The sequence below is a fragment of the Cupressus sempervirens genome, chromosome 5 (genome assembly GCF_028749045.1).
Source record: "Cupressus sempervirens isolate cs-2001-9-10 chromosome 5, ASM2874904v1, whole genome shotgun sequence".
NCBI classification, from domain to species: domain Eukaryota; kingdom Viridiplantae; phylum Streptophyta; class Pinopsida; order Cupressales; family Cupressaceae; genus Cupressus; species Cupressus sempervirens.
In genome coordinates, this window is record NC_143122.1 from 236,047,884 (window position 1) to 236,055,298 (window position 7,415).

Consider the following 7,415-nt stretch of genomic DNA (forward strand, 5'->3'; position numbering starts at 1 on the left):
TAATAGAGGATAATCCACTCTTGGTGGGTGTGTTGTTAGTTGTTATACTTATCTCTTTGCATGACTCATAGTCATCTTGACTGCCTTTATATACAAGGCACTTCTATGATGTATTCATCTAATTATCAATTATCATTTGATCAACATTGGATCAATTTATATTCTAGGTCTTGGTATTTTCATTATTTTCCTTAAGAAAATTCTTACATGGTATCAGAGTCAAAGAAGTGTCCATTGCATAGCCATTGGAGAGAAATGTTTATTTGTAGGTCAAGATTGGAGCTTGTTGTTGCAAATCAGATGTTGGCATTACATTGACAATGTTAAAAAAACCCATAAATTGAATTTTATTTCATCTAAAGCATACATCTGAGTGAAATCCAAAGTCATTTGAATTTGGAAGGAGTGGTGGTGGCGATTTAAAAAAAAAATTACAGAGGTGATTTTCAAACAACAATATCTCACTCATTCAAACTCCTTTTTTCAAGCAATTTTTCATTTTTTGGTGATCTATACATTGGTGGAGGTTGTTTGTGATCTCTATCCATCTTTTTTTAATCACAAATCCCATTTTTTACAACTTTAGAGGCTTCTTTAGACTCATACAAACACATTTTTAGGTGCAGTTTTTTTTTTAAGTGCATGATTTTTTGTCTACTTTCCATATCTAGTTAAAAATTTCTAAGATTTTAGATGGTGTAGCTATTTTATAATTTTGGTTAACATATTTTTGAGAATTTACAAATTTTGGCGATTTGACATGTCCAATCCTTGATTATACAACTTCAGAAGCTTTGTTTGGGCTCATACAAATATATTTTAGAGTGCCATTTTTCCTAAAGTTCATATTTTTTTAGAGAGAAGACCATATTTTCTATCCTGAGATTGGTTTAATTGGATGAAAATTCCACTTTAGAATTTGGTCTATTTTAGCCTATTGGGTGATTGTACTTTATAGATCCTTTACAAATCTAGTGTCGTAATTATATTGAGTATGTTATTGCTTCATATTTTTCTAATAATACTCAGAATCAAAAGTTCACTTTGGCCAAATTGTGCAAGTGGAAATTATATTCACACTACATATAAAATTCCAAATCACCTCTTTAGGGGGGGTGTGGGGGTGGTTCTTTCATTAATTGCATTTTGGGGGTGAATTTTTGATGTAATTTGATACAAATTTGAGGCGCCATATAGCCATTACAAATCAAATTCTTAGGATACAATAAATTCATCCCATAGTCGTGACTTAAACAAGCATTTTTGAAATGAGTTGTATTAGAATATATGGTAATTCTTGAAACAACTACATTTGGAGAGTGTTTGAAAATGCAGGTGACTGCACATAAGTTGAAACCCTAGTAAAAGGAGAATGGAGAAATACCAATTTGGCACCAACCCAGCAATGTTACAAATTTAGAGCTCTTTTCCAATCCATCATTGTCGGCTTCTTGTGTCCTTTGTAGCCAATAGTAGAAGCATTATTAGAAAGGGCATTGTAGTGCATGACATGGCCAAACAAAATAGAAAGCAAGATTGTGGCTTGTTGCCTAGCTATGAAACAACTTACACTTCACCTAGGTGCTCACTCATGTGGTAAGCAGGTCTATGGCAAGCCCTTACCGATGGAAAAGCTTAAGGAATCCCAACAGTCGGCATAAATAGGTGTGTGAGGAAATGCATTACCCATGAATGAATGAAATTTTTTCTTTTTAACCCATGAATGAAGGAAAAAAAAAAATTGTTATAACATTCAGTTGGTCAAAATTCAACTTAAGAATACATAGGTTGGTCAAAATTTTGACCAAATCGGCCACAGAATTTTTATTTTTGACCAACACGGGAATGAAAAGAAAAAACAAGAAGGAATTATAGTTTTGGTCAAAAAATTTGGTAGAAAAACAAGTGCAAATGTACTAGTGAATATATGTGGCAAGGCCCTAGTTCACTCATAGTTTAGTTGGTCAAACAAATTGATCCCTTATAATGCAATTATTATGCCAAGAAAGATTTCCTTTGTAATTATGTAAATATCATCTCAATCTATTTTAGATTGGTAATTAAGCTGGAATTTGAGCATTCAGTAAAACTTATTATAGATATTATTGAAAATCTACTTTGTAGCTTTATTTCCACCATACCAATTCATGTAAAGCTAGAATACTGATGTTTCAGTAGTTGAAAGTTATGCAACTATCTAGAATCCAAATATGTTATGTGCAACATCACTTTGTAGACTTACAATGAGGATCAAATAAAAGAGAAAAAATGGAACTTGCTCAGCAGATGTATTAAGATATATTTGATCTATAGAATTGAGTTCAGCATCTTATAATTATGACAATATTCATGTTGAGCCATGACATTGTGATTTTGTACACTACTAAAAGCTCTCTTGATTTAGCCTTCCCTTGGTCAACAGATGAACATATCAATTGGAAAAATAGCTAAAATGTAATAAGTGTTTCATTTTCAATCTTGAAATTCAGATCATTTCTAATTCAAAGTGACCCAAGAAACTTCTTATTGAACCAAACACATTAATATTGTTTTATGTTTAAAATGCTTTTCTATCAATTAAAAAATGAAAAATGGATTTTAGCATTTATTAGATCCCTATGATTGAATCTATAGTTATCTAGAATTTGTCCAATTAGCCATAGCTCATGAAAAATATTTATTTAACTATACTACTTGGTGTTGCTAGTTTATAATGCTATCCAAGGTGTTGGTTATAACCTAAAGATATTTCGGGCATAAACATAGTAAGCTGCTTAATTTTAAGGATTCAATTTTTTATGAGCTCCATGATGCTGAGAATGGTAGGAGCTTGTTAATAACTTGGTTGATATCTACAATTCAAAATTAGCTTCTTGTGTGGAAGGAGCAAGTTTTTAAAGAAATGATTCATCTTTTTTCCAAACGATTTTAAATATATCCAAGGATCACTACAAAGCTTCGGTGCTGGAAAGTAGTGATTGTCAAGAGAAGTTTCATGCTTGTCTTATAGAAACAAAAGTCATGATAGATTAATAAAGGAAGGTGACAATATGTAGTGGTAGAACCACTACACTTTAAAATAATATGAGATTTTAATAAGGAATACTCCAGTGCTACACTTAAAACTGCATCTTAGGTTGTCTGAAATGGTAGTTTGAAGGACAAATAGGTCATAAATTAGGTCTGTACATAAAACAAAGTAGTTTACTTTTAAAAGGAAAAGGTAAAATAGAGGTGAGTTAAATAACATAGATTTACATTGAATCCTGAGTAATCCAGATTCAAAAAGGATGAAGAGGAAATATGTGACTAAATAAAAAAGAAATCCTAAAAGATCATCAAGAAGGAGTTGATGCTGCTACTAAGAAAAATAGTGCGAACACCCACAATTTTGCCAATTTGCACTAGAATTCTTCATCTCAGGTCCACTTGATTCTAGAAAACAACTATTAGCTACTCCCTACTAGAGATCATGTTCACCAATTACTACCAATTTTTTTTTTAAAAATAATTTTATTAATGAGGGGCCAAAGCAATGCAAGTTTTTCTTTCTAAACTAGAATTGTTTTATAAAGTTCAATGGCCAGTTACTAATTTACAGAAACAATATTAGCACCCTAATTAGAGTCATTCTAAGGTGCCATCATGCAGATCCATGTTGTTTAGAAGGAAAAGGAAAGCATCAATGGTGCATCCAATTTGTGTTGAGCTAGTTTTGTAATTCACCTAAAAATTAAAGAATGGCACAACCTTGATTGGGAGAAATTTTGTTACCTGTTAGCTGAAAATAAAATCATTTCAGCAGGTAAGGGTGCAAGGCTTGTTAAATTTTTATGTGTTTCTCAAATAGATTATGTGGATTGTCAAGCAAAAGCATCATAGATGAGCTCTGAACATGATACAAACTATGCCGCTTTTCAAAGAAAATATTTAAATCACATAGATCAATATTATATGCAAAGCAATCTAGATCCAGAAAAGATGAAGACAAAAGATATGTCTAATTAATTAACATAGACCTAAAAGATACTAATAGGGTTTTTGAAGATGATTTTCAGAAAAATGGTGCAAATGCACATGATTTTTCTAGTCCACACAATAAATCTTATAGTCAGGTCTGTTTCAAGTTAGAAAACAACTATCAGCTACTAATTGTTGAAGATAATGTTCACCAATTACTACCACATTGAATCATAGGCTTTTCTTTTATTAATGAAAACAACACAATTTTTCCTTTCTAAATTAGTATCCTTTCCTAAATTTGGATATCCTGTAATTTTTTGTGAAGACAGAGTTAGTGCCCTTATAGGAACCAATGTGAGTTGCCATCATGTAGACCACGTTGTCTAGAATAAAAGACAAAGCATTTATGATGCATCCAATTTGTGCTCAACTACTGAAATACACCTCTACCATGGATATAAAGCACATTGAGAATGAGAGAAATTTTGTTACCTGTTACTTGAAAATAAAACCAGTTGAGGAGGCAAGGGTGCATGAGTTGTCAAAACTTCATGTGCTTCTCAAACAGTTTCTGTGGATAACAGGAAAAGTCTTCACATACCCTCATACATTTTAATATTGAAACACGATCAATATTTTTTTGATAGGGAATGTTTAGTAAAATGAAGTAGAGAAAAAGAAACATAGTTGCAGTAGAATGCTTCTACCAAAAAAATACACCTAGTATACAATAATGGATAAGATCAGGACAACAATAATAATTACTCATGTCTAAAGAATGTGGTATCAAATAGCTGCCAAGACAATTGGGTTTAGGGTGTGCTAACATCTCCTAGTAGCTATATATAAGTGTAATTTATTGGTGACATCATTCTTGCCCAAGATATAGAAAAATTAATTGAAAAGACACTAAAGAGTATGATATGGTTCAGGCCAAGTTTTACATCAAAATGTTGCCTAATTAGGTGCTGCAAATCCTATTGCTACTTACTTAGAGTTGTGACTTTTAGGAATGGATTGATTCCTCTTCCAGTTACGTGTAACCTGGTATTTGGAAAAAAATGCTTGGAGATGCAGAATTCCTCCAAAGAAGAATTGCAAATTCAACCATAAGAATAATAAGCATGCTCCAAAAGTTATAGCAAATCAAAATATAAAAGTTGAAGAAATCCACAATCAAAGTTTTTAACATAAACATGCTTCATGCTTAACCTTCCCTCATTTCCACTCTCTTAAATTGCAAATTATTTCTAAGACAAACAAAAAGAACTAAAGCTTTGATTGCATATCCAATTGTCAAAAGCATTTTCCTCATCTTCAAATATCAAAGGGCTTAGAAATTAATTCCCCTAGAGTTGAAAGTAAAACTTAATCATTTCTTCCCAGACACTTTATTATATTCACTTATGTACCATAAATCAATGCTATTGGTACTGCCTCATCCTAGTCCAAGTTTTTTTTCCAACAATAGAACCACCAAAATCTACAGAATTTGCTATGTAGCACAACAATTTGAGTTGCACTCATGCAATGATTCTAATTTCAAAATAAGCTTCAGTAGAGAAATTGGATACATAATTTTTAAGTAGACTCTAGTCTAGCTTCAGCATAAGAATTATTAAGTGGGACACCTGATAATTTTTTAGAGGGTTCAATAACATTAACTAATCAGAAATTGACTCAATCAATTTGTCAAGAGATATATGCACGATGAAGGCCTTGGATACAAGACTCATCATATCTGTTAGTATACTTCACACTTTGCTTTTTCTATGTAATTTTGATAGGTAATCAATCTATTGGTATTCTATTTCTATTTGTTCTCTATATGTAAGCTTAAGGGCAATAACGATAATTACCATATCTAGCTAAATATTCAAATACATAAAGAGCTATATTATAAAATCAAGTTTCTAAAGCAATCTAAACAAAAATTTGAGGATAGAAGCCACCTATTACTTTAGAATTTCCAGAGCAATCGAATCAGAGTGAGTGATATGGATCACAAATTTTGACTCTTGTGTTATTTTTTTTGTAACAACCTATTTGTTTTACAATACATGTATTGTTGTATTAACATAATTTTTATTACCTTAATCTTGGTTGGAGGGCAATTCGTGAATGGTGATCTGGCTTGAATTCTTAACCCATCTGAGCAAACTCAAATAATAGGCATTTATAATTTCCAGTCCAACAAACACAGTGATCAATAGGCCTGCAATTAAGAAAAATGGATTGGATCACAAAACAATAACAAAGCACCATATACTCACTCTATCTAGGAATTTTTCCACCAAGAAGGAAATCTCACGTGAAAGACAGTCTATAATTGAAAAATTTGTATGTGTAATAAGCTATAACAAGAACCTAGGCTTTCATAATAGTATAAATTTCATTCCTACCTACACAACGAATGGTGGGCCTACAATTATTTAAAAACAAAATTGATCACACACCACAACAGAAAAGCACTATAAGCCAACTTTAACCTCAAAATTTCCAACCGAGAAAAGAAAATCTCACAACAGTCTATGATATAAAACTCAAAACTAGCACCCAATTATACAAGAATCTGGGCTCTCACATTAGGACATCCAAATTTGTTATTTCTCATACAAGAATTAGAGATGCCATTCAAATTTCTTATGCAAAGCACATGATCAAAATATTCAACACAAGTGATACAATTTCAGTGATATGAAATGATAGTCGGTCGTATTTTTACAATATCTCCCAATCCACAATCTAGGTTGGACTGAAAGTTTAAAATGTGTTAGATGACATAAAATCGAAAAAACCCAATAAATTTCAAGTGAATCGGCATAGTATTTATTGAGATACAAAATTTTGTGTGCAAAATTTATTATTAAGTGTGTTTGATACAAACCTTCAAGCATCCAAAGCAGAATCTATATAACTAGCAGCCTCTATAAAGTATGGATACATACAATGCTCTCGATGTTTAATTCATTTTCTCAAAATAAGGATCCCATGATAAGGAGACTAACCCGAATTCAAAATGTCAATAACAACAGCAAGAATGAAAGGAAAAATGAATTCAAAATGTCAATAACAACAAGAAGAATGAAAATAACATAGTATATTTGAAAGAACATGGCATTAGACAAAGCCAGATATATTTAGGTTATAGTAGATTAAATGCTTCCATGAGCAATTTCAAATAGTAAAAGACAACATATATGCTACTAGAGGTAACGACATGGACTTACCTCACCTCAAAGAGCTCCCACGTGCGGTGCACATGCAGACAAACCCTCCTTTGATCGACGGAAAAATGACAACTTATTTTTTCTTTTTTTGTTATGTGAACGTAAGTTGGTCAAAATTTTGACCAACTCGGGCATAAAAATGGAAAAAAAATTATTCATCAAGCATTTTAAGAGCTAGGTCAAAAATAAAGGTCAAAATTTAATCTAAAATGTACTAGTGCA